Source organism: Panulirus ornatus, chromosome 9 (genome assembly GCF_036320965.1).
Source record: "Panulirus ornatus isolate Po-2019 chromosome 9, ASM3632096v1, whole genome shotgun sequence".
In the NCBI taxonomy this organism is placed as follows: Eukaryota; Metazoa; Arthropoda; class Malacostraca; order Decapoda; family Palinuridae; genus Panulirus; species Panulirus ornatus.
The window spans coordinates 26,216,146-26,243,474 of record NC_092232.1 but is presented as its reverse complement, the minus strand read 5'-3'; the positions used below and the strand labels follow the sequence as shown (position 1 = coordinate 26,243,474).

Below are 27,329 nucleotides of genomic sequence, written 5' to 3'. Positions count from 1 at the left end.
CGGATCATCATGCCGTTAAGCCTGAGCTCAAAGAAAACAACCAGACAACCTGCTACAAACTCCACCTCCAACCGTCGTTTTCAGTGTCGATCATATATATATATATATATATATATATATATATATATATATATATATATATATATATATATATATATATATATATCTTTCACACTATTTGCTATTTCCCGCATTAGCGAGGTAGTGTTAAGAGCAGAGGACTGGGCCTTTGAGGGAATATCCTCACCTGGCCCCCTTCTCTGTTCCTTCTTTTGGAAAATCTAAAAAAAAAAAAAAAAATGAGATGGGAGGATTTCCAGCCCCCCGCTCCCTTCCCTTTTAGTCGCCTCCTAAACAAGAAGGGAATACGTGGGAAGTATTCTTTCTCCCCTATCTCCAGGGATTATATATATATATATATATATATATATATATATATATATATATATATATATATATATATATATATATATTACTAATTATGATAGTAATACAACTTATGACCATTACAGTAGGAATCAATAAATTACCAGATTTCACCATTGCTGAGTACAACATATCAATATTCCATGTATGTAAGCAGCACTGATGTGTATTTGTAAGTAGCTCTGTATGACCAGAGGGTTGTATGTACTTGATCCGTCCCTTGTACATGATTATCATATTTGGTATCAATATTACTATCTTTATATAAATGTAACTGAGACGAATGGGAAAACAAAAGAAGGAAACTATCTTTTTAAGTAAAAAAAAAAAAAAGAAATAAACGCTCTTCTTCAATCTTACAGAGCCATGTTCTGGAAAAAGAAATTAGTTCTACTTTCCGCCACGTAGGCGCGACCGGTACCAAAACAATACACGCTGAGGTTTTATTCTGCCCCTACTTTCTAACAGCGTTTCTCCCTTGTTCAGGGCGATAATCGCCATGAATGAGATAGACGTGTGAGGAAAGAGCTCGAATTTCCCTGCCAGCTTGTTGGCTGACGCACCTGTTCCCTCATTACAGACATATTCTCCCATGTAAAGCGGAAAGGAAAACAGGATTAACTCGGTTGGATACCTCCTAAGCATGACGGTATAATTCTTCAACACAACTGTATGACTCCCCCTTTAAGCACGACGGTACGACCTTTGACACCTGCATATTCTCACATGTACAGTGGGGAAAAAGAAGAATGAATTTCTCTTCATTCCTTGAGCTCAACGGTATGTATGACCCTTGCGTATGACTGGCTGGCCTCTCTTATAAGAGTCGTGCCAACTTGCTCAGAGGTCGTAACATGGTTCACAAAAGTCCGTACCTTGGGCGTTCGAGGATTGTACCACCGTGCTCACCAAACTTACCGTCATGTCCTTTGACCATCTCTCCTACTTGTTCATATCATATATATACTTGTTCATATCTCTCTTTATGAACAAGGTAAATCACGTTTTTTTCAGCGCAAATTCACAAGCTCTTCACAATTTTCATACATAAAATGCATACCAATTGTACCCTCAACTGCCACATTACTCACCGTCGCTTTCAAATCACCCATCACTAATACTCGGTCTCATGCACCGAAACTACGACACACTTCATCAGCTGCTCCCAAAATACTTGTCTCTTTCATGATCTTTCTTGTTATGACCAGGTGCATAAGGACCAATATCACACATATCTAGTCATTTATTTTCAGTTTTACCCACATAAATATAAAATTTACTTTCTTACACTCATTCACGCACTCCCACAATTCCTGCTTCAGGAGTAGTGCTACTCATTCCTTAGCTCTTGTCCTATCAACAACCCGACTTTACTCGCGAGACGTTTCCAATCCATTCTCCCCAGCTTACCCTTGAGCTTCGTTTCACTCAATGCCAGAACATTTAGGTTTCTCTCCTCAAACATACTACCTATCTCTCCTTTCTTCTCATCTCAGTTACATCACACACATTAAGACACCCCAATCTGAGCCATCGAGGAGAATGAACACTCCCCAATTGACTCCTTCTTCTGTTTCCTCTTTTAGAAATCTAAATACAAGATGGGGAGGGTTTCCAGCACCCCAGTATAAGAACGGGACAAGAATCAAATGCCTTGTTTAATCATGTTAAAAACTATGATCATTGTATTGACTGGAGTAACGCCATCTCAGTTGTTAACTCTAACTCTATTACCAAGAGAAACATCATTGAATATTCTATTATTAAATACACAAAGAATTATAATCTGAATATTAGTGATGGTCTGTACAAATTAGATAACTTTATTGTTGATAAGATTTGTAACATGATAAGTTTATGAACGCTCGTTGTATGTTTTGGACAATTACATGTTTACCAAATGGCGTCCTAGCTTCGTCTCTTCGATGTATATCAACTGACTGTTATATTTCTCTCTTGTGTCTCCCCTGATGATGTGATTACTACACGAAAGTGCACTTGGGAACTTTTCGTGTTTCATTTTCCCCGTGGACTCGTAGGAATATATATATATATATATATATATATATATATATATATATATATATATATATATATATATATATATATATATATATATATTATTATTATTATTATAAAGGGGATACATTTCTAAAGTTTATTGTGGGTACTAGCATATGAAGCTCTCAAAGTGAAATAATCGTACATCTGGTCGCTGAGACTGGTGTGTCAAACGGTGTGAACACCATTAAGTTAGCAACCCGCCTCAGTGTGCCTTGGGCTATCTTGAGGGATGTGAGTGCTCTTTCTTTACTCTTTCTGTTTGCCGCTTCATTTTAGGAATTTCTCTTCTGGGCGCTGTATTTCCTCCACCTGTGCTTCAAGATGGTTGGCTTTTACATTTCTAAGGAAGAGAAAGCCCGAATTCTCGCCTGGAAGCGAAAAAATGTGGATGCACGTGAGATTTCTTGGCGCACTGGGCGCTCAGATGGACAATCAAGCGGATACTTCTTCCAACAACTCATCAGCGCCTCGCCTCATTCAGGAGATCAAGACCATTTGAACCCAAGACATGGACCTGGAATTCTTCATGAACCTTGCCAATTCCACGCCCAGGCGTCTGCCGATGCTAATCAAGGCCAAATAAGAGATGACAAAATACTAAAATGTGTGTGCGACATCGCCTTTAAAAATGTATTAGGAACCGGACTCTTTATATAAATATATATATATATATATATATATATATATATATATATATATAGAGAGAGAGAGAGAGAGAGAGAGAGAGAGAGAGAGAGAGAGAGAGAGAGAGAGAGAGAGAGTACAAGAAATACTGAGAACTTGGCTAATATGGAGTACAAGAACAACCTTGAAAGGATGCGGACCTGGACTCCCCAGCTTGATACGACGGTGGACTGGCCCTTTGGTCAGGTGTTCCACTCAGGAACGGTGGAACAGACGAGGGAGAGGCAACATCAGGTGGACAACGGAATGAAGAGGTTCCGTACAGGTGATCAGCAAAGGTGGTGGGAAGGAAGCAGGAACACGTGCAACAGTGAAGGAAACTGACACATGAGGTGTGAGGTCTAACAGATTGCTCTCTCTCTCTCTCTCTCTCTCTCTCTCTCTCTCTCTCTCTCTCTCTCTCTCTCTCTCTCTCTCAGTAACAAGCTAACTGCATGCGAGAAAAATAAACTACAGTTTTTCCTGTCTTCTCTTCAATTAACTCTCACTTAAGCTAATTAGCATAAAAGGGAAAGGGAAAAAAAATAATACTTGGTTCCTGCATGTGCCAAGCGGCTTATGGGTCGCCCGCCAGCAAGACGGAAATTAGTCAATTAATTACGGGTTGCCTCCCAGTATCAGGGTCAAGTTGAATCGAAATGAGTGTGTGCAAGAGGGGGAATGGTGGTGCGTGTGTGTGTGTGTGTGTGTGTGTGTGGGGGGGGGGGGGGGATATGTGGGAAATGTGTAGTGACTCAACGTAGTGATGCCACACACTTACACCTTACGGACCACAGCCACGCACTCACACACCTTACGGACCAGTGCCACGCACTCACACACCTTATGGACCAGTGTCACGTACTTACACACCTTACGGACCAGCGCCACGCACTCATACACCTTACTTACAAGTGCTACGCACTCACACACCTTACGGACCAGTGCCACGCACTCACACACCTTACGGACCAGTGTCACGTACTTACACCCCTTACGGACCAGCACCACGCACTCACACACTTTATGGACCACTGTCACGTACTTACACACCTTACGGACCAGTGCCACGCACTCACACACTTTATGGACCAGTGTCACGTACTTAAACACCTTACGGACCAGTGTCACGCACTCACACACCTTACGGACCAGTGTCACGTCCTTACACACCTTACGGACCAGTGTCACGCACTCACACACCTTACGGACCAGTGTCACGCACTCACACCTTACGGACAAGTGCTACGCACTCACACACCTTACGGACCAGTGTCACGTCCTTACACACCTTAGGGACCAGTGTCACGCACTCACACACCTTACGGACCAGTGCCGCATACTCACACACCTTACGGACCAGTGCCATGCACTCACACACCTTACGGACCAGTGTCACGCACTCACACACCTTACGGACCAGTGCCGCATACTCACACACCTTACGGACCAATGCCATGCACTCACACACCTTACGGACCAGTGCACTGCACTCACACACCTTACGGACCAGTGCCGCATACTCACACACCTTACGGACCAGTGCCATGCACTCACACACCTTACGGACCAGTGCCATGCACTCACACACCTTACGGACCAGTGCCACATACTCACACACCTTACGGACCAATGCCATGCACTCACACACCTTACGGACCAGTGCACTGCACTCACACACCTTACGGACCAGTGCACTCAAACTTACGATAAGATCCACTTGAACTGTAAGATGCCCACTGAAGATCCATATATCCTCAGAGCACTCAAGCTGTCAGATTAGCACTCGGAAGAACATCTTAAGAATGTACTGGCTTCCAAAATGGAACTAGCCTGTACGCCATTACCAGCCATCTGTACCTCTCACGACTTGTCAGACAGCTAGCTATGACTACCACTCTCGCCCCACTACCTCAGCACGACCAGCTGATACCACCTGTTGGCACACGTCGCTGTTCCCTCTCAGACCCGCTTTTTTTTGTTAGCTGAGACGACACAGGCAACAGAATGCCCTAATCAAGGCCATCTCATTAAAGCTATATATATATATATATATATATATATATATATATATATATATATATATATATATATATATATATATATACATATATTTCCTAATGACCTAAGCCAGGTACCCAGTTTACCAACCAAACTCTAAGTGATGATGAACAGCTGGATTGACTAGGGTGAGGTATTTGTGTGCTGACGTGTGTGTACACACAACACGGGAGTGAAGAAAAGGTTCACATACACAAGGTCGAGTGAAAAGGTAACACGAGCGTAAACCTCTCCTCTCGTAATTCATAAATGGAATACGAAATCACTGATATTTACCAAACACACACACACACACACACACACACACACACACACACACACACACACACACACTCACACACACACACACACACACATACAAGAGCCACTATCTAGTGTGGAATCAACTTGTGTTAATATCAGTAAGCAAGGAGGAGAAACTTGACGTTTACCCGGATTAAAACTTGAGCACTTCCCACCACCTCCCTCGGGGGATGATGGGTAAAGTGCGGCCAGGCACGTTAAGCCTCTCCAACCCTACTGACACCACAAGCTGAGAACCTCGGCCAAGTTCCACGCATTTTCATCCCTGATTAAAGCAACAGATACTAGAACAGCGACGCATTCCTTCTCTTCAGTGCAAATTTTGAAGGCATTAGACACGAAATTCGTAGTTCCAATTTGGACGAGACTTTTTGACGTTCTCGCAGTAGAGGTCATGTGGAGTAATCGTAAAAACACACAACTCGAGATTGAAAATAAACATATTCCACGAAGTACGAAGTGAACTTCTAATATTTCAAAACCATCATGGATGAGTAGGAGAATAGGAAGGACTAATTTGTCAAAAGAAGAAAACATATAAAAAAAAATTCAAATGAATGGGAACCGATGAAAATCGCTAGGAAATAAATCAAAATCCAAGAGGAGTGCGAGCAGGTCATAAGACAGAGTAAACGTGAGGAAGAAAAAAAGAATTTCCTTGAAAGTTAAGACTAATTCTAAGGAATTCTTCCAACATATACGACAAAAGGAAGACAGGAAAAGAAGGAACTGGTCATTACGAAACAAACATGACACACTAACTACTGATGACAAGGAATGGGATACCTTACTAAATCATTCCTTTAACTCCGTATTCACAATTTGAGGAAACATCTTTAATACCGCAATCAGTGAAAATGTTTCAAGGATCTGATGAAGAATTGTAGAAGAGTCAGAGAAATAAAGAGCTCTGAAGTACTTAAATACCTGGACCAATCAAATCATAACGAATCCAACCGCCCAGATAACTTACTTCCAAATTTTTGAAGGAGGTCAGGAGACAGCTCATATACACCATAACAAAAATATTCAACAAACCTCTATCGCATGGTCAGGTGCCAACTGACTGAAAACTAGCAAATGTTACTCCTACATATAAAAAAAGAGGACAAAAAAAGCGTGCCTTGAACTACCGTCCAATTAGCATTACGTCAGTGTTAGGTAAAGCGATGGAAAAAAAATATTACGAGATAAAATTGTCACGTTTCTAGATCACAAAATTATATCGGACAAGCAACACGACTTCCGCAGTAGAAGTTCCTGCCTGAAAATTCGCCGGGATTTTTCAATGTTATATATCAGAAATGGAACGAAAAAGTACCGTCTGATGTAGTATATCTAGATTTTCATAAAGCTTTCATTAAGTATTAGTACATCACAAGAGACTTTTACATAAACTCAGAGCACACGGAATCAGTGAAGAACTCCGTACATGGAGCAGAGACTGGCATACCGGAAGAAAGCAGCGTGTCGTATTAAACGGCGAAGCCTCAGACTGGCCAGACGTAACGAGTGGTGTGCCACAGGGGTCAGTCCTTGGCCCAATTCTTTTCATACTATATATTAATGACCTAGAACTCGGTCTCATTTCTAAGATCTCCAAATTTGCTAACAGATGGCAAATGAAATTTAATGTACACAAGTGTAAAGTTATGCACTTCTAAGACAAGAATATACGTTACGACTACAAACTATTCGGAAACTCTCCAACTCAAGTAAATGAAGAAAAGGACCTTGGAGTTGCCATTAGCAACAATCTGAAGTACAAACAGTGTCAAACAGCAAGTAAAAAAAGACAACCAAATGTTAGGTTTCACAGCCAGGAACATAGATTACAAGATACCAAAAACAATTTCTACACCTTATTATTAACTAGTAAGACCACATCTTGAATATGCAGTCCACTTTTGTTTCCCAAATTATGAAAAAAAATAAGAAAAATTAGAGCAAGTATAAAGACGCGCGACTTAATCCAAGAGTTCAAAATTCTGTATAAGTTCGGGAGAGCAAATCATGAACATCTTTTCGAAATACAAGAACATACAGCTACGAAGACAAGTAGAATAAAACTCAAAGGTAAAAGATGTAGTATGGACGTGGGAAAAAGCTCCTCTTCCTATAGGTTTGCTGAGTACTGGAATAAGTTACCGTCAAACGTAGAGAATGCTAAAACTATAAACATCTTCAAAAGTCGTTTAGATAAATGTCTCATAAATTCAGGTATAATTTGAGGAAAACTTCAGAAATAAACGACGGCTGTAACGGGGACACTAGAAGGCTAATGTGCAGCAGCGGGGGGGGGGGGGGGGGGGGGGGGGGGGGGTCGGTGATAACTGAAAAAACTGCTGAGCGGAATTTCATTTTCTTGTCGTTAATTTTTTTTTTTTTTTACAAGACAACCCAGTCGTGGGCCAATCAGGCCTCCTGTTGCCTGTCTTTCTCATGTAAACTCATGTAAACCCGGATGACGTAGTGTCCGGGTCTCGATCCCGATATACTGACTATACTGGGAACGGCAAAGAGGCAGGCTCCGGGTCTCCGCCCTGTTATAGTGACCCTCAACCCGGAAACCCGAGGTGGCAGGCTCAGAGTCTCGACCCCGTTACAGTGACCCTTAATTGGTAACCCTAGTTCCCCCCCCCCCCACTACGCTGCTTGATTACTGGGGGAGTGGGGGGAGAGGGGGGGGTTAAGAGAGTAACTGACCCCTGGTCTGATTACATGAAGGGGCTGAGGGAGCTGAGGACATCGCCCTTCTAGATGTGGGTAGCCCCGGAGAGGTCATCGAGAGCGCCCTCCATGTCGAGTGTTTGCCCTGCAACAGCTGAGTGTTGTCTTACACTGAGTGCTCCCACTCGAGGGTCAGGTTAAGATAATGGTCTAGGGACTCTCTCTCTCTCTCTCTCTCTCTCTCTCTCTCTCTCTCTCTCTCTCTCTCTCTCTCTCTCTCTCTCTCTCTCTCTCTCTCACGCACACACACACACACACACATGAGAACGACCTTTAAACCACCTTTCACTCGTAACCACACTGACCAGAAGTCTCCAAATTTTACCAAGGCGTTAAGATGACACGAAGAGAAAGATGAAGTTTACCTCAAATAACTTCCCATGTAAGGTACATACACACAGTGAGTGTGTGTGGTCTGTACAATGTATAATGAGGCAAGCAATCTAGGTCATCTCAACAAATGGAACCTACCGACTAATATAATACATTATTCATCCAGTGTTTGATTCACTCTGTAAAAGATAACAATAATAAAGTAATGCACCTGATGTGTCCACAGCTCTGACTCAAGTGCCAGGTGACAACAAGGTCTTCTCCCTCCAACGTCTGGCGCTGAGGTGCTAATAGCTTAGGGCGCCCCCCATCCTCCCTTAATGACCCTTATGGGGCCTCGCAGTAACACCCTGAGGGTCCCGGGCGACACATTAGGGCTACCTGAATGACACTTTCAAGAGACGAGGGTGACATCTTCTGAAAGACCGCTTGAGAGGCCAGAGTCGTGGTGCTTGGGGGTCGCTGCTGAGGCCACATCCTTTGAGGGAAGAGACAACTCAACCACCACGACCTTCCCCCCCAGACTCTCTTCGCCTCTCCTCAGTCACTCACGTGTGAGGGATGATTGCTCTGTGAGTGAACCGGGTGACTGCCTCCATCTAGTCCTCACCGTAATGAGAACGGAGTTAGATGGAGACAGCTAGAAAGATAGATAGACATATAGATGAACAGACAGACAGACAGATATACAGATCCACACACGGGAAACAGACAGACAGACAGACTGACATTGATAGATAGCGTGAGAGAGAAAGAGGGATAGATAAACAGGCAGATAGGCAGGCAGACAAACAGAAAAAAGTAAGTATAAGACCACACACACACACACACACACACACACACACACACACACAAAATATACAATGAGTTGTACAAGTATCAAATTAACACCACCAAGACGATGGAAAAAATGAATTAAATGTAATGTAAAGAAAATAAGTATCTATTCCCATGAATACCTACGAATATTCTTTTCATATATGTTCGCCATTTCCCTCGTTAGCGACGTATCGTCAAGAACAGACGACAGAGCCTTAGAGGGAAAAGTCCTCACTTGGCTCCTTGCTCTAGTCCTTTCACTTGGAAAGTAATACAGGAAGGGAGGATTTCCAGCCGCCAGCTCCCACCCCTTTCAGTAACCTACGAATATATCCTCTTATAGTTCTTATTTCCCGTGACGTTACGTGAGCAGATGTTTCTGGTGTTGCTATGTTTGAGCTAAGCTCAATAAATCTGACTAATAAATGTCATAACTCACCATCACTTTTTTCTTTACGTCAGAATCGACAACGTTACCAGTAATGTATCATTCTACTGTTTACAATTCTCTAATACAAATGTCCGTATCGTAAACATCGTTTCAAATATTCATAAAGAATTATGAGCAAAATATGGAGGTATATATACGAATCGTGTTCATTAACTTTACATATCCTCAAACACTTTATATATATATATATATATATATATATATATATATATATATATATATATATATATATATATATATACAATGTTATATGGTTACGAGGCATGGGCTATAGAGAGAGTGGTGCGGAGGAGGGTAAATGTGTTGGATATGACATGTTTGAGGACAATTTGTGGAGTGAGTTGGTTTGATCGAGTAAGTCATGAAAGGGTAAGAGAGATGTGTAGTAATAAAAAGAGTGTGGTTGAGAGAGCAGATGACGGCGTGTTGAAATGGTTTGGTCACATGGAGAGAATGAGTGAGGAAAGATTGACAAAGAGGATATATGGGTCAGGGGGTGGAGGGAACGAGGAGAAGTGGGAGACCAAATTGGAGGTGGAAGGATGGAGTGAAAAAGATTTTGAGCGATCAGGGCCTGAACATGCAGGGGGGGTGAAAGGCGTGCAAGGAACAGAGAGAATTGGAACGAGGTGGTATACCGGGGTCGACGTGGTCAATGGATTGAACCAGGGCATGTGAAGCGTCTGGGATAAACCATGGAAAGTTTTGTGGGGCCTGGATGTGGAAAGGGAGCTGTGGTTTCGGTGCATTACACATGGCAGCTAAAGATTGAGTGTGAACGAATTTGGCCTTTGTTGTCTTTTCCTAGCGCTACCTCGAGCGCGCGATGGGGGAGTGTGTGTGTGTGTGTGTGTGTGTGTGTGTGTGTGTGTGTGTGGGGGGGGGGGGGGGGGGGGGGGGGCATTTCATGTGTGGTGGGGTGGCGACGGAATGGATGAAGGCAGCATGTATGAATATGTACATATGTACATGTCTATGTATGTATATGTATGTATACGTTGAAATATACAGGTATGTATATGTACGTGTGCGAGCGTTTATGTATATGTATGTGTATGTGGGTGGGTTGGGCCATTCTTTCGTGTGTGTGGTTTTTTTTTTTCGCTATCTCGCTAACGCGAGAGACAGCGACAAAGTCTAATATATATATATATATATATATATATATATATATATATATATATATGCTGATAACCATGAGAGAAAATCAAAAACGATAGGCCGAGAGCACTTTCGTGTACGATCACATCGTCAGGGGAGGTACAAGATTAAGATAGAAGACTCAGAACAGTCAGTATACGTGTATATATAAAAGGGTTTCAGAGCTAAAACGCCGCTGGTGCACAAGTATTTGTGGTTTTGTGGTTTACGGGTCTGTCACCGAGCTTAACTTAGATTCTATCGTGTGTTAACTTCACTTTTGTTCCAAACTTACTTAAATCCTTTAATGTGAACGCAACCTTCAGCAATAACGATACTATCAAGAATATCTTAGTTATAAAAATCGCCCCAAAAATTCTGCCTGTTATGTTTACAGAATACCTTGTAAAAGCCGTAATTTGTTTTATATTGGTCAGAGTGGTAAGGATCTTTCTAATACTAGAACAACATTGTTAAAGTATAAAAGGACAAGATTCAAATGTTAAAAATCATGACCACTGTATTGACTGAAGTAGCGCTAATTCGGTTATAACCAGTAATTCCTCGACCAAGAGAAATATTAGTGAATCTCCTCTTATCAGATGCACAAAGAATTGCAACACGAATATTAACAAAGGTCTATTATAAAAACTGTATAGTTTTATCGAACGACAAAAATTGAAGACTGTTTCCTGTCTTGTTCACATGATACCATTTTATGACAGGCATGGTGCCAGAAACGAAAACCACAAACCACCAACGCTTGTGTGCCAACACCGTCTTAGCTCCGCCTCTCTTGTATATACATACTGACTGTTCTGAGTCTTCTACCTCATTCTTGTATCTCCCCTGACGAAGTGGTTGTACACGATAATGCACTCGGTTTATCGTGTTTCATTTTCCTCGTGGCTATCAGCAAATACTAGATCACGTGCATCAGTGTGACCTACTGCAATATATATATATATATATATATATATATATATATATATATATATATATATATATATTTTTCTTTTTCCAAACTATTCGCCATTTCCCGCATTAGCGAGGTAGCGTTAAGAACAGAGGACTGGGCCTTGGAGGGAATACCCTCACCTGGCCCAATTCTCTGTTCCTTCTTTTGGAAAATTAAAAAAAAAAAAAACGAGAGGGGAGGATTTCCAGCCCCCCGCTCCCTCCCCTTTTAGTCGCCTTCTACGACACGCAGGGAATACGTGGGAAGTATTCTTATTCCCCTATCCCCAGGGATAATATATATATATATATATATATATATATATATATATATATATATATATATATATATATATATATATATATATTGGAAAGGATCACAATTTTGCGCTTGAACGAGTATGTTACTATGAAAATGAAACACGATAAGTTCCCAAGTGCACTTTCGTGTAATAATCACATCATCAGGGGAGACACAGGAGAGAAATATAACAGTCAGTTGATATACATCGAAGAGACGAAGCTAGGACGCCATTTGGTAAACATGCGATTGTCTTGGACAATCGCATGTTAACACGTTAACTAAAGGTCTGTATATTTTTCTTACACATCTTTTCCTTCCCTTGATATCCCCTCCATGTCTGCCCCTCCATGGTTGAGTCCTCCAGATCTGCGTCCCTCTTGTCTCAGTCCTCCATTTCTATATCATACATATCTGTTCCTTCTCTAACACTCACACCCCACCCTTCCCCTCCTTCTCCCATGTTGTCGTCCCCAATATCTGCTACCCACATGTCCATAGCCTCTTTCACGGCTCAGCCCTCCATGAGTCAGTCCTCCACGTCTTAGCCCTCCATGAGTTAGTCCTCCACGTCTCAGCCCTCCATGAGTTAGTCCTCACGTCTCAGCCCTCCATGAGTTAGTCCTCCACGTCTCAGCCCTCCATGAGTCAGTCCTCCACGTCTCAGCCCTCCATGAGTCACTCCTCCACGTCTCAGCCCTCCATGAGTCAGTCCTCCACGTCTCAGCCCTCCATGAGTCAGTCCTCCACGTCTCAGCCCTCCATGAGTCAGTCCTCCACGTCTCAGCCCTCCATGAGTCACTCCTCCGCGTCTCAGCCCCCCATGAGTCAGTCCTCCACGTCTCAGCCCTCCATGAGTCACTCCTCCACGTCTCAGCCCTCCATGAGTCAGTCCTCCACGTCTCAGCCCTCCATGAGTCAGTCCTCCACGTCTCAGCCCTCCATGAGTCAGTCTTCCACGTCTCAGCCCTCCATGAGTCAGTCCTCCACGTCTCAGCCCTCCATGAGTCAGTCCTCCACGTCTCAGCCCTCCATGAGTCAGTCCTCCACGTCTCAGCCCTCCATGAGTCAGTCCTCCACGTCTCAGCCCTCCATGAGTCAGTCCTCCACGTCTCAGCCCTCCATGAGTCAGTCCTCCACGTCTCAGCCCTCCATGAGTCAGTCCTCCACGTCTCAGCCCTCCATGAGTCAGTCCTCCACGTCTCAGCCCTCCATGAGTCAGTCCTCCACGTCTCAGCCCTCCATGAGTCAGTCCTCCACGTCTCAGCCCTCCATGAGTCAGTCCTCCACGTCTCAGCCCTCCATGAGTCAGTCCTCCACGTCTCAGCCCTCCATGAGTCAGTCTTCCACGTCTCAGCCCTCCATGAGTCAGTCCTCCACGTCTCAGCCCTCCATGCCTGCATCCTCCAGGTCTGTACCCTTTCCTGCACGGCCACCATTCCCAGCTCCATCAAGGCACCATTCACGACAAGAGCCAAGGATCAGGATGTGATCCTGCCACGTAGACGAGGCTGCGGCTGCAGGACTCGCGGCGACCGCCTCAGGATCCTGCACCGTCGGGAGCCTGATCCCACGAGTCCCCAGTGGCATCCCTAACGAAGTCCTGCGAGCACACAAACATTTCTGGCCTCATGGCTAAAGGATTGTGTGTGTGTGTGTGTGTGTGTGTGTGTATTAACGTGGCTGTTTACAATGGTCTGTAAAACTGTTTACAGTGATGTATCAACAAGAATCAATCTACAGGAACCGTAAATGCTTTTTGTGAACATACATTTACAGTGGACTGCAAAGGCACGATGACCCAGTACCTTGTAAAAGATTTACAGACTCTGAAGCATGACGAGTCTTGATAATCTGTAAACATATGTCTCTATGCGAGTGTAAACTAACATTCAGTCCACAGGTGTTCCCAAACTTGTCCCTTCCTTTTTGAACTTCAGAAACGCATTCAACTTACAAGGTTTTGTGAGAGTATGAAATGTTAGAGAGTGTGTTGAGTACCTGTAGTTTGTAAACCGAGAGTCCTTGTATGTACTCTGTAAACATAAGGGGGGGTTCGTAAACGAGAGTCTCTCTGTGTTTACTCTGTAAACACGCCTCAGGCTAAGGTGGTCTGTAAACACGATGAGGGTATGAAAACTTAAGAATTCTTTCAGACATGTCTGCTCCTTGTTGATCCACGTCACTTCACTTACAAAACGCGCTATTCTACACCAGTTTGTAAATGTGTGATCATTTACAGTGGTCAGTAAACATGTGTCAGTTCCTCGTGGCTTGTAAGTTTGTTAGTCAATTAACAGTTAATCTGTGGGGACGTGAAAATGAACAACGTTCTGCAAGCAAGAGGCAGAGCTACAGGGGTTCGCAGGCGCGGATAGCCTTACTCAAGCCTGTGTTTCCACCATCTGTGGTAGGAACACATCTCTGTGAGTTTTCAACGCGCGCGCCACATTCCCGTCATGTATGACGTGTTCGGTCAGTTACATGTGACTGGTAATTATAAACATTTCTCTATAAGATTACAAGGGATTGTAAACCCAATTACTTTTCATCCATTCGTCAATTACACGTGATGTTCAACCATCCATACCTCTCTGTGAACTCGTGTCAGCTGTCATTAATTTCAAACACCAACACACACACCATTTATATAAATGCAAATACCGTTTAAATGTTGTTTTTCACAAACAAACGCTTACTTCATTTCATATCCAACGTAAGTGACGCCAATGCTAAAGTCATCTGTAAAACTCGTGACCATCATACACACCCTCACAACCCGACTGTCTCCCCACGTTCGCCAACCAGCCAACACATGAACGCCCTATAGGAATAGGGAAGCAGCGTCCTGGTTAAACTCAGCAGTGGCAAAAACGTAATTCCTATCCATTCTAAGTCTTACTTACATCCAACGATTCAATTTCAAAACACAAAAGATTAACCAAAAAATAACTGTGTTGGGCATAACCACATCCTTCGCGCCATCTTGGACATTTTTCATAACACTAATCACAAATCTCTTCCTCAAACACTTAGGTTGTTACATGGAAGTCCATCGGAAGGGTAGAAAACAGGAGACCTGACTGTTCATTACGGAGTTACCTGCGGTAAGATATAATCGGGAGAAACAGGGAAGGAAGGTACAAGGCACCTCCCCACCCACCTCTCCCTCTGGCTCAACTACCAGCAAGAAAAAAAGGAGTATGTGGGAAACATACTGGCCTGGACATTTTATAGATAAGCGTGAACGGGAGAAAAAAATCACTTACCAGTTTCATGACCGATGCTTGGGGGCTGGACCAGATCTGAAAAAAGAAAGAGAGCGTTGAATGACACCTCATGTAAAGCAAGATTGTTTACTGACGACACATAACACAGAAATGTTTGTCTGGCCTTTTGGTTTGGCGTTTACTGAATCTGGAGGAAGTTTACTCCAGTGTTCCACCAATCTGCTAGTAAAAATAAAACGTTTTTCCTCATGTTTCTGTTACTAATCCTTATTTACTTAGTAATTTTCATGCCGTTAATTCTGGTCAATGAATCTGCTTAAAATGAAGCAATTTTGTATGATAGGTTGTCGAAATTATCTATCATTCTGAAAACTTCTATCATATTACGAAGTCTACCCTCTTTCGCTTTCGAGGGTGGGGGAAGAGAGACAGACAGATAGATAGATGGAGAGAGGGAGAGAGAGAGAGAGAGAGAGAGAGAGAGAGAGAGAGAGAGAGAGAGAGAGAGAGAGAGAGAGAGAGAGAGAGTAATCTTAGATCTCTCCTTATCAGGCTTATCTCTGAGTGAATGATCAGTTTGATTGCACTTCTCTGAATTCGTTCTATCATTTCTTCAACTTTCATCTGGTATAATGACCAAAACTGAACACTGTATTCCAAGTGAAGTCCGACCAAGGCATTATAAAGGGTGAGTGTTGTATCCTTGGTTTTACAATTTGTATTTTCGGTGACAATTTCCAACTGGCATAAGTTGTATGCATCTAGGCACTGTCTTCGATAATCAAGGTCACTTCTGTTGATAACCACCCAAGTATCTTTTTCTTATTTAACTTTTAATAATGTCGATCAAGCATTCTGTATCCATAACTTATATTTTTGGCGCCAAAAGTGCAGAACTTTTCATTTGACTACGGTGAAATCCCCATCAGTTTGTCCAATTCTGGTAGTCTTCCTTTGACTGAGCTACATTTTCTAACTTCTCGTCATCGGCAAATTTCTTAATTCTGCTATTAAGCCTTGTCTCCAGGTCGTTCATGTAGATGATAAAAAAGTATGGGTCCTGACACTGAGCCTTGCGGTACCCCAGCACGTCACTTGAAGCCAACCGGATGCTTCCCCACTCTACTCGAGTCTTCGCTTCCTTTCTGAGATAGCCACTCCAATATCCAGGCCCGAGTTCGATCCCCTGCGCCGTGAACTTTAATTTCCTTAACATTCTTTTATGTGGTGCTTTACAGAAGACTTTACCAAGGTCCAAGAACATATAGTTATTATACACAAGATTTGAATCAAATTCGTCAGAAATTATCTTTTATTCCGGAAATTGTAAGTTGATGGTCAGTTATTAGCTAAAACTTTAACGATATTTTCTCTAATAGTTGTTTCCAATCCTTTTTCTAGAACCTACGAAACGCTGACGAGATGGTATTTCGAAGCACATACCTATCATCGTTATTTTGGAAAGTGACGTTATATTAGCGTGCTTGTAATCATTTGACACTTTCCCTTCCGGCAGTGATTTGATAATTATATTGGTAATGAGAAAACCATTTGCCAGCTTGATTCTTTCAATATTCTGAGGGAGATATCTTTTGGATGTTCAGATAATCGGATCTACTTTGTTCACATATGTAAGTACTTCGTGGCTTTCAATATCTATCATGTCTAATTTTTCGGTTTTGGAGCCCAGAAATATGTTTTCTGCTCATGGTACTTTTATGAATTGTCAGTGATCAACTCTGAGTCGAAGCAATTGTCTAGAAGGGAAGCTGTTTCTTCATTGTTACTAGTTATGGAGCCATGTAAACTAGCTAACGTAACAAAAGCATTCTTGATTCTTTTTTTTCGATTGTACCGAATATAAAGAATGTTTTACGATTTTACGTTACGCTTTGAGATAGTCTCCTTCCAAATTTTTCCTGGTTGGTTCTCTCTTCCCAGACTCTGCCATCTCGTGTTCACTACATGATGGTGTGTGTTGCCACTTAACATGGATATTCTGTAAGCTTTTCTTTTACATGAGATTCAAAACTCTAATATTTCTTTAGTCACCCAACCTCCCTCTTCCCTCTCATAACACCTCTTCGCCTATTTAGGGTCGATGATTCTCTCAAGCGGAAATATAGTAAACTTAAAGTTTCTCATCATTTCAACCGAGTCAAAGTCATAAATCCAATTTACGAGTTGTAAAGGTTGAATAATTGCCTTAATTCTCCTAATGGGACGCTATTCCATGCCTATAAGGGTCTTATTCATACGTATTCCATAGCTATAAGGGTGTTATGCACCCCCAGTTGGAGTACTGCTCCTATACCTGGAGTGGGTCTTCCCTCCCACCTCCTCTCTTTTAACCAGAGTGGAATTCAAGGGTTTCCTTATCATTAACTCTCCTGCTCTGACCTCTCTCATCAACCATCCCCTGCCGTCCGCCCTGATGCTGCTCTCCTCCCCCACTTCTATAGCCAGCATTTCAACCACTGTTTTCTTGAGGTGTCTCCCTTGTGTCCCGACCACAAAGGCCTGGACCCTTGGCACACAAACGGCTGCTGCCTTCCATAGTTTCTGTGTGGAGACCAGCCACACGAGAAATGCCCATAGTGATACCTCATTCTTTCTTCGAACAATGACACTGTGGAATGTTCTCCCTCCTTTTGTCTTTCCCTCCTCGTACAACCTTCCCACCTTTATGAGTCAGGTGTAAAAACACCTAAGAGGCCCTAACCAATCTCTTCATTCTATTTCAAGCTCTCTTTATTCTCCCTTTCATCTGAGATGGTCATGATTAGGCATGTCGTGTTTTCCCCCGGTCCACGTCGGTTACTAAGGAGGGGAGGGGGAGACCTTGCCAGTTCCCACTACAGTCAAGATGCGAGTCCTTCTCCACTCCACAGTGTGACCATCAGGGTACATCCTGCCACCAGGGAATGCCGCCTGTACGTCCCAGCGGGACAATCTGTTGTGGAGGATTTGAGGATCATTCCAGCCGCGGAACCACGTCCTGCAGTCCTTACTATTAAACATGACGAAAGTCAGTATTCTCCCCTGGTAATACCTATACAAACACTGGAGGATACCAGACGCAGAAGTAATTCCAAGAATCTTGCAGTCACAATAATGAATTCACACGATCTGAAGAAACACAGCGTCTTGCATGATTTTGAAGCGAGATAGCATCACCTGCCCCTGGCTCCTCCTTCACCTTCCCCTGTCTCCTGACCACCTAACTACGGTCCCCTTACCGCTCTTTCACCTGGCCCTGACTCCTAACCGCCCATCTCCTACCCCTGCCCCCCCCCCCCCTCTTCCCTTTCACCTGCTTAGACACTGATGCGTCAAAAGCAATAATCAACCGCCAGTTCCAGCCGTGCCCACCTCTCCACTCATGGCCACACTCGCAACGGTATCCCAGTTCACGGCCACACTCACCACTGTACCCGCAGTTCATAGCCACACACTACTCGTACCCTCAACGCAAGGCCACACTCGCCACTCGTGCCCCCAGCTCACGGCACTCGTAAAATCCTTTACTGATCATGGGGGAAGGATCTCCTCTCGTTACCCTGCTGGTACACACTTTCCAAGCAGTAGCAGCAGCAGCAGCAGCAGTATCATCATCATCATCATCATCATCATCATCATCATCAGCAGCAGCAGCAGCAACTGTAGTAGCACCTTGCCTAATATTCCACTGTGACATTAGAAGCAGCTGTTGCCCCCCTGTTCTTGTTCATACTGCCTACCTCTGAGGATATCTAACAGAGGCAAGATAATCCTGCGATATTTACTATAGTACACTGAATGGCCTGAAGTACGACTCGTACAGAGAGGCAGAAAAAGATTTATTTAACTTCAGTTCTAAAACCTTCCTCTGTGTGAATATAAATAAACAGATGGTGCTACAGGACTCCGCCTGCTTCAGGTTGCACTGTGAGTGAAAAGTCATCTTTGGCGAAGCCGTATCAGTGTCTACTGACGACCACTACAGTCTCGTTAAAGGAAGGTTCGCGTCAAAGGAGTCCATGCTATCCCTTCTACTCAGTAAAGCGCACTGGGGTTATGCAATAATAATAATAAATAATAATAATAATAATAATAATAATAATAATAATAGTAATAATAATAATAACAATAATAATAATAATAATAATAATAATAATAATAATAATAATAATAATAACAATAATAATAATAATGATAATAATAATAATAATAATAACAGTAATAATAATAATAATGATAATAATAATAATAATAATAATAATGATAATAATAACAGTAATCATCATTGTGGTAGGGGAGAAAAAATCTACCTCGGTATTCCCCACGTGTCTTAGAAGGAGACTACAGGGGGCGGGAACAGGGTGGCCGGAAATCCTCCCCTTCTTGTATTTCAATTTCTAAAAGATGGAACAGAAGGAGCCAGGCGGGGAGTGCTCATCTTCCTCGAAGGCTCAGATTGGGGTGTCTAAATGTGTGTGGATGTAACCAAGATGAGAAGAAAAAAGAGATAAGTAGTGTGTTTGAGGAAAGAAACCTGAATGTTCTGGCTCTGAGTGAAACGCAGCTCGAGGGTAAAGAGGAAATGGTTTGGAAATGTCTTGGGAGTAAAATCAGGGGCTGGTGAGAGAACAAGAGTTAAGGGAAGGGTAGCACTACTACTGAAGCAAGAGTTGTGGGAGTGTGTGATTGAGAGTAATGAAGTCAATTCTAGACTGATGTGTTTCAAACTGAAATTGAATGGCGACAGATGGGTGATTACTGGCCCTTATGCACCTGGCCATGAGAAGAACGATCATGAAAGGGAAGTGTTTTAGAAGCAGCTGAGTGAGTGTGTCTGCAGTTTGGTTGATTTAATTGCGAGATAAGTAATATGGCAGCTTAGGGTATAATTGGTGCGCATGGGGTAATTAGAGTTATGAATGAAAATGGTGAAGAACTTGTGAAGTTGTGCACTAAAAAAAAAAACAGTTGATTGGGAATACCTGGTTTAAAATGGGAGATATGCATAAGTATGAGTATGTGAGCAGGAGAGACGGTCAAAGGGCATTATTAGATTACGTGTTAATTGATAGGCGTATAAAAGAGACTTTTGGATGTAAATATGCTAATGGCAGCTAGTGGATGTCTGATCACAATCTTGCGGAGGCGAGGGTGAAGAGCTGTAAAGGTTTTCCAAAAAGAGGAGACAACGTCGGGGAGAAGAGAGTGGTGAGAGTAAGTGACCTTGGAAAAGAGACTTGTGTGAGGAAAGGAAACTTGTGTGAGGAAAGGAGACTTGTGTGAGGAAAGGAGACTTGTGTGAGGAAAGGAGACGTGTGAGGAAAGGAGACTTGTGTGAGGAAGTGCCAGGAAAGACTGTGTCGAATGGCAAAAGGTGAGAGTGAATGAAGTGAAGGGAGTGGTTGAGAAATGGTATGTGTTTAGGAAAGCCGTGATGGCTTGTGCAAGAAATGCATGTGGCATGAGAAAGGTGGAAGACGGACCGATTAGAAAGGGTTGTGAGTGGTGGGGTGAAAAAACGAAGTTGCTAGTGAAAGAGAAAAGAGAGGCGTTTGAGCGGTACTTGCATGGAAGTAGTGCAAATGATTGGGAGATGTATAAGTGGAAGCAGCAGGAGGTCAAGAGGAAGGTGCAGGGGTTCAAAAAGAAATCAAATGAGAGTTAGGGTGATACAGTATAACCTAACTTTAGAAAGAATAAAAAAAAGATTCAAAGGTGGATATTGTGCGAAAGACAAGAGAACAAATAGGAACATCGGTGAAGGCGTCAAAAGGGGTAGTGAGAACATAGCGATGGAGTTGAGAGAGAAAGAGAGAGAGAGAGAGAGAGAGAGAGAGAGAGAGAGAGAGAGAGAGAGAGAGAGAGAGAGAGAGAGAGAGAGAGAGAGAGAGTCATGGAGAGTGGTTTCGTGAAGAAAAGAGGTAAAGAAAGCCGTGCGGAAGATGAAATGCGGCAAGGCGGCGGAAGTCGACGGTAATGTGGTTAAATTCTCTAAGAAAGGAGGTGACTGTGTTGTTGATTGGTTTGTAAGGGTTATTCACTGTATGTATGGATTATGGTGAAGTGCCTGAGGATTGGCGGAATGCATGTACTGTGCCACTGTATAAAGGCAAAGGGAATAAAGGTGAGTGTTCGAACTACAGAGGTTTAACTTTGCTGAGAGTACCTAGTAAGTAGTATGGGAGGGTATTGACTAAGAGGGTTGAAAGCATGTACAGAACATCAGATTGGGAAGGAGCAGTGTGCTTTCAGAAGTGGTAGAGGATATGTGCATCAGGTGTTTGCCTTGAAGAATGTGTGTGACAAATACTTAGAATACCAGATGGATCTGTATGGGACATTTATGGATCTGGAGAAGGCATATGATAGTGTTGATAGAGATGCTTTGTGGAAGGTTTTAAGAACATATAGCGAGGGAGGTAAGCTGCTAGAAGCAGTGAGAAGTTTTCATCAAGGGTGTAATGTGTGCGTACAAGTAGGAAGAGAGTGAATGGTTCCAAGTGAAGGTCGGTCTGCGGCATGGGTGTGTGATGTCACCATGGTTGTTTAATTAGTTTATGGATGGGGTGATGAAGGAGGTAAATGCGAGAGTCTTGGAGAGAGGGGCGAGTATGCAGTCTGTTGGGGATAAGAGGGCCTGGGAAGTCAGTCACTTGCTATTCGCCAATGATACAGCACTGGTGGTTGATTCGAGGGAGAAAATGCAGCAGTTGGTGACAATTTGGAAAAGTGTGTGAAATAAGGTGAGGGTAAATGTGATTAAAAGCAAAGTTTCTCGGTTCAGCAGGGTTGAGGGTCAAGCTAGTGGGGTTATAAGTTTGAACGAAAAAAAACAATGGAGAAAGGGAAGTTTTTCAGATATCTATGTGTGGACTTGGCAGCGAACGGAACCATGAAAGCAAAAGTGAGTCACAGGGTGGGGAAGGGGACGAAGGTTCTGGGATCGATGAAGAATGTGTGAAAAGAAAGTTACCTTGGAGAACAAAAATGGGTATGTTTGAAGGAATAGTAGTTCCAGCAATGTCATATGGTTGCGAAGCTTGGGCTATAGATAGGGTTGTACGGAGGAGGGTGGATGTGTTGGAAATGAAATGTTTGAGGACAATAAGTGGTGTGAGGTGGTTTGATCAAGTAAGTAACGAAAGGTAAGACAGATGTGTGGTAATAAAAAGTGTGGCTGATAGAACAGAAGAGGGTATCTTAAAATGGTTTGAACACATACAGAGAATGACTGAGGATATGTGTGTCAAAAAGGGAGGTAACAAGGAGACCCGGGAGACCAAATTGGACATGGAAGGATGGGGTGAAGAAATATTTTGAGCTATCGAGGCCTGAACATGCAGGAGGGTGAAGCGCGTGCATGGAATAGAGTGAATTGGAACTATGTGATATACTGTAGTCAACGAGCCGTCAATGCACTGAACCAGGGTATGTGAAACGTCCGGGGTAAGCCATGGAAAGGTCTGTGGGGCCTTTATCCCATCTGCCTTTGTACAATGGCACTATACATGCATTCCACCAATCCTCAGGCATTTCACCGTGAATCATACATACAATGAATATCTTTACCAACCAATCAACAATACAGTCACCCCTTTTTCTTAATAAATTCAACTGCAATACCATCAAAACCCGCCGCCTCGCCGGATTTCATCTTTCGCAAGGCTTTCACCACCTCATCTCTCTCCACCAAACCACCCTCTCTGACTCTCACTTCGCACACAACCCCGACCGAAACACCCTACATCTGCCACTCTATCATCAAAAACATTCTACAAACCTTCATAAGACTCACTCCATCACTATCTGATATCACTTACCCCTTGCCCACTTGTCTTTCGCACATCACATAACTCCTTCCAAAACATCTTTATATTCTCTCTGAAGTCTAAAGACACTCTCACCCCAACTCTCATTTGCCCTCTTTTTGAACCCTTGCGCCTTCCTCTCGACTTTCTGCTGCTTTCTCTTATACATCTTCCAGTCATTTACACTTCTTCCTTGTAAGCACCATCCAAACACCTCTTTTTTGTTTTTCCTAAACAACTTTACTTCATCCCACCACTCACTACCCCTTCTAATCTGCCCATCTCCCACCTTTCTCATGCCACATGCATCTCTTATACATACCATCAGTGCTTTCCTAAATACATCCCATTCCTCGTTTACTCCCCTCACTTCATTTGCTCTCACTTTTCGCCATTCAACACTCAATGTCTACTGGTATTTCTTCACACATGTCTCCGTTCCAAGCTCACTTACTCTCACCACTCTCTTCTCCCCGACACTCTCTCCTATTTCTTGAAAACCTCTATAAATCTTCACCTTTCACTCCACAAGAGAGTGATCAGGCATCCCACCAGCTGCCCCCCTTAGCACATTTACATCCAAAAGTCTTGCTTTTACACATCTATCTATCAATACGCAATCAAATAATGCACGCTGACCATCTCTCCTACTCATATACTTACTCTAATGTATATCTCTCCTTTTAAACCATGTATTCCCGAGCACCAGTCATTTTTCAGTACACAAATCCACAAGCTCTTCATCATTTCCACTCAAAACACTGAATGCCCCATACGCACCATTTACACCCTCAACTGCCAAATTATTTACCTTCGCATTCAAATCGCCTAACTCTAATACCAGGTCTCGCGCACCAAAACTGTTGGCACACTCACTTAGCTATTCTCAAAATACTTGCCTCACATGATCTCTCTTCTCGTGGCCAGGTGCACCAATAATCACCCATCTCTCGCCATCCACTTTCAGTTTTACCCACATCAGTCTAGAATTTACTATCTTACATTTTATAACACACTCCTAAAACTCCTGCTTCAGGAGTAGTGCTACTCCTTCCTTAGCTCTTGTCCTCTCACCAACCCCGGACTTTACTCCCAAGACGTTTCCAAACTATTCTCCTCCTTTACCCTTGAGCTTCGTTTCACTCAGACCTAGAACATCTAGGTTTCTGTCCTCAAACATACTACTATCTCTCCCTTCTTCTTCTCTTGGTAACATTCACACGCATTCAGACACCCCAGTCTGAGCCTTCGAAGAGGATGAGCACTCCCCACTTGTCTCCTTCATTTTCCTACAGGCGTTGCCGGACTTGGGCTGCCTGTGGTTGCACTACGAGCAAAATGCACCTTCGGCGAAGCTGTATCTTCGTCTGCTAACAAAAGGGAGTACAGTCTCGACAAAGAACTTGTCACTCCAAAGATGTCCATCATTCCCCTGCCACCGGATAAGCGCAGCCTTGGAGCTGCTGCAGCTCCTGGAAAAGCGTCCTAGAGTGTCTCCAGGACCCTTTTAAGAAATAGGTCCTGGGGCTATAATGAATAGATAATAAACATATTAAGTATAGGCTACAGACGATAAATGAAAATAAACAAGATTGAAAAAAAAAAGTATGGAACTCACTGGAGCGAGTGGGATACATTACATAGACTGCAGAGGAAGGTCGAAACCCGAAACAAATGACCTGAGTTGGGATTGGCAGGTAAAGTTTGCGTGGATGAAAACTGATGAATGTTGGGGAAGGCAAAGCTTCCACGCAACATCTTTTTCCCCGCGTACACGTTATTGCTACACACCTCCATTCTGCTTCACTGGTCCCCTTCCCTCCCGCTTCATTTACAGCATTATGCTCAGGCGGCGGCTTCTGCCTGCAAAGCAGCACCTCAACCTAATACGAGATGGTTAAAATCCTTCACTTACAAACTTTCAATTTCTATGCGTTAGATTTTTACGGAATTAAAACATTAGCTGACAACGTTAACAGTCTACATACGGTCAGCCGACGAGCGCTGACATGCAAACCTGTGGAAACTCTGGTTACACAAGCTCGTAACACACTCCACCTTTTCTTTCGTTTTTCCATTTGTTTTTGTGACACGCTCCACGTTTTCTCTCAAGAGTCTCTCTCTCTCTCTCTCTCTCTGTCTCTCTCTCTCTCTCTCTCTCTCTCTCTCTCTCTCTCTCTCTCTCTCGATAAAGAAGAATCTAAGAAGAAAACTTTCTTTAACCCACAAGTGTCTTCCTCACATGTTTAACTAACAACCAAACATGAAAAAAAGCAATTAAGAAGTAGTATTTGTCGAACTCTATCAACTGATATTTGTTGATTATCTGTGATGTTTATCCCACGCCACAGTTGTTGGGCTGGCGAAATCAGTGATCACACCAACCTAATGAACACACACGCAGTAAATTAAATTTCAAGACAATTCTATATGTCTGAACCTCCTTGTGAATCCCATCCTGAACTTCCACTGAACCTTACTTCGAACCCTACCTTGAATCTCCATCTGAATCCCTCCTTCACTCGTGAACCTGGACTTGAACTTTACCTTGAACTACATCTCAGTCCTTCCTTGACCATAAAAGTATTGAACGCGAACTTGAACTCCCATCTGAAACCTTAATTCGAAGCTTTCCTTGGGTCTCCATTTGACTCCCTCTTTGACAGAACGAGAACCTGAACTTGAACGTCCATCTGAAACCTTATCTCGAACCTTACTTTGAACCTTTATCTCAATCCTTGACCCTTAACGTGAACCTCTCAAATGAACCTCACCCTTCCTCCCAGTGAACCAGCTGGTATGTTCACCCCCCCCACACACACACACAAACACACACACACACACACACACACACACACACACACACACACACACACACACACACACACTGCTAAAAGAGCGAGAAAAATAACTGACGTCATTCCAGGAAAGAGGAAAAAAGAAGTTATATCTATTTTCTCTATTAGCCGTCGAGGCCGAAGGTCGCCGGGTAAAAATAGCCTAAAAGTTACCACTAAGCTCGCACGGACCTGAGGCTACACTCCAGGACGAACTGGGGCGCTGGCCGGCCACCGCCGGGGTGTGGCGAGGCGTGTGAGGGAGGGTGGGACGGAGGGAGGCAGTATTGAAGGAGGAGTTTTAACTCTAAATAACTGCAGTTTAATGTATGGAGGAGAAACAGGAACATCGTTAAACAGCGACATTACGTAGACTAAGATAAAGGAACAATTTTTGGCAGATGACATTCAAATTCCGCGCTAGTGCGATCCGATGATCATGAGCAACACAGAAGCAACACAATGCTTCACAACAGACCTTCATCCTCGAAACTACAACACAAAAGGAACCTCACATGGTGTCCGCTGCGCCACCGGCAGTGGCAAGGTAACCAGGTCATGCTGAATGTATAAGAATTAATCCCATCTGCTCGACATGAACTCTAAAGTGAAGATTACGTTGCAATATCATGGTAATCCTATAAGAGAACTGAATATCTTTTCAATTACATTTTACACACACACATCTCATATTTCTACTTAAAAAGCAATTAACTGGCCATTCAAAGTATTAATACGAACGAACACAGCCACTAATGCACTAACGTTTCTCTCTGTACAATACATTATCTTTATATCAGTGTATAACAGTGTATGACTTGTGAAAATAAAGCCAAAACGTGTCTAGCACTGTTTCGAGCAACTGTGTGAGACAATACCACTTGTTCAGTGATCAGCACTTACACACACACACACACACACACACACACACACACACACACTTGAGTACAGACTTATGTTACAAATCTATGATGCACTCACCGACACACAAGCACTCACTAAAACATACACACATAAAATGAAATATACATTAAAGTTTTTTTTATTGACAACATAAACGCACAGGGCGCTCGTACTGCCTAGGGAAGGTCTACCCTTCAGAGTGTTGAACTGATGGTCCGAACCGTGTTACACCCTCCGTGTCACTAGGTTGTGGCCAGCAGCCGCCCAGGGAAGTACTATCCTCCTGACTCAGAAGTGTTGAGG

The 27,329-nt window shown here is 43.1% G+C and overlaps 1 protein-coding gene across 1 annotated transcript in view; it reads right to left on the bottom strand.

Annotated features, from left to right (window-relative positions):
- The window catches only part of LOC139750292 (uncharacterized), a 737,008-nt gene that overhangs the window by 650,576 nt on the left and 59,103 nt on the right, over window positions 1-27,329 (bottom strand). The window contains exon 2 of the mRNA XM_071664905.1: window positions 15,518-15,553. The gene's annotated coding sequence lies outside the window, so the exon portion shown is untranslated. The remainder of the gene's footprint in view (window positions 1-15,517; window positions 15,554-27,329) is intronic.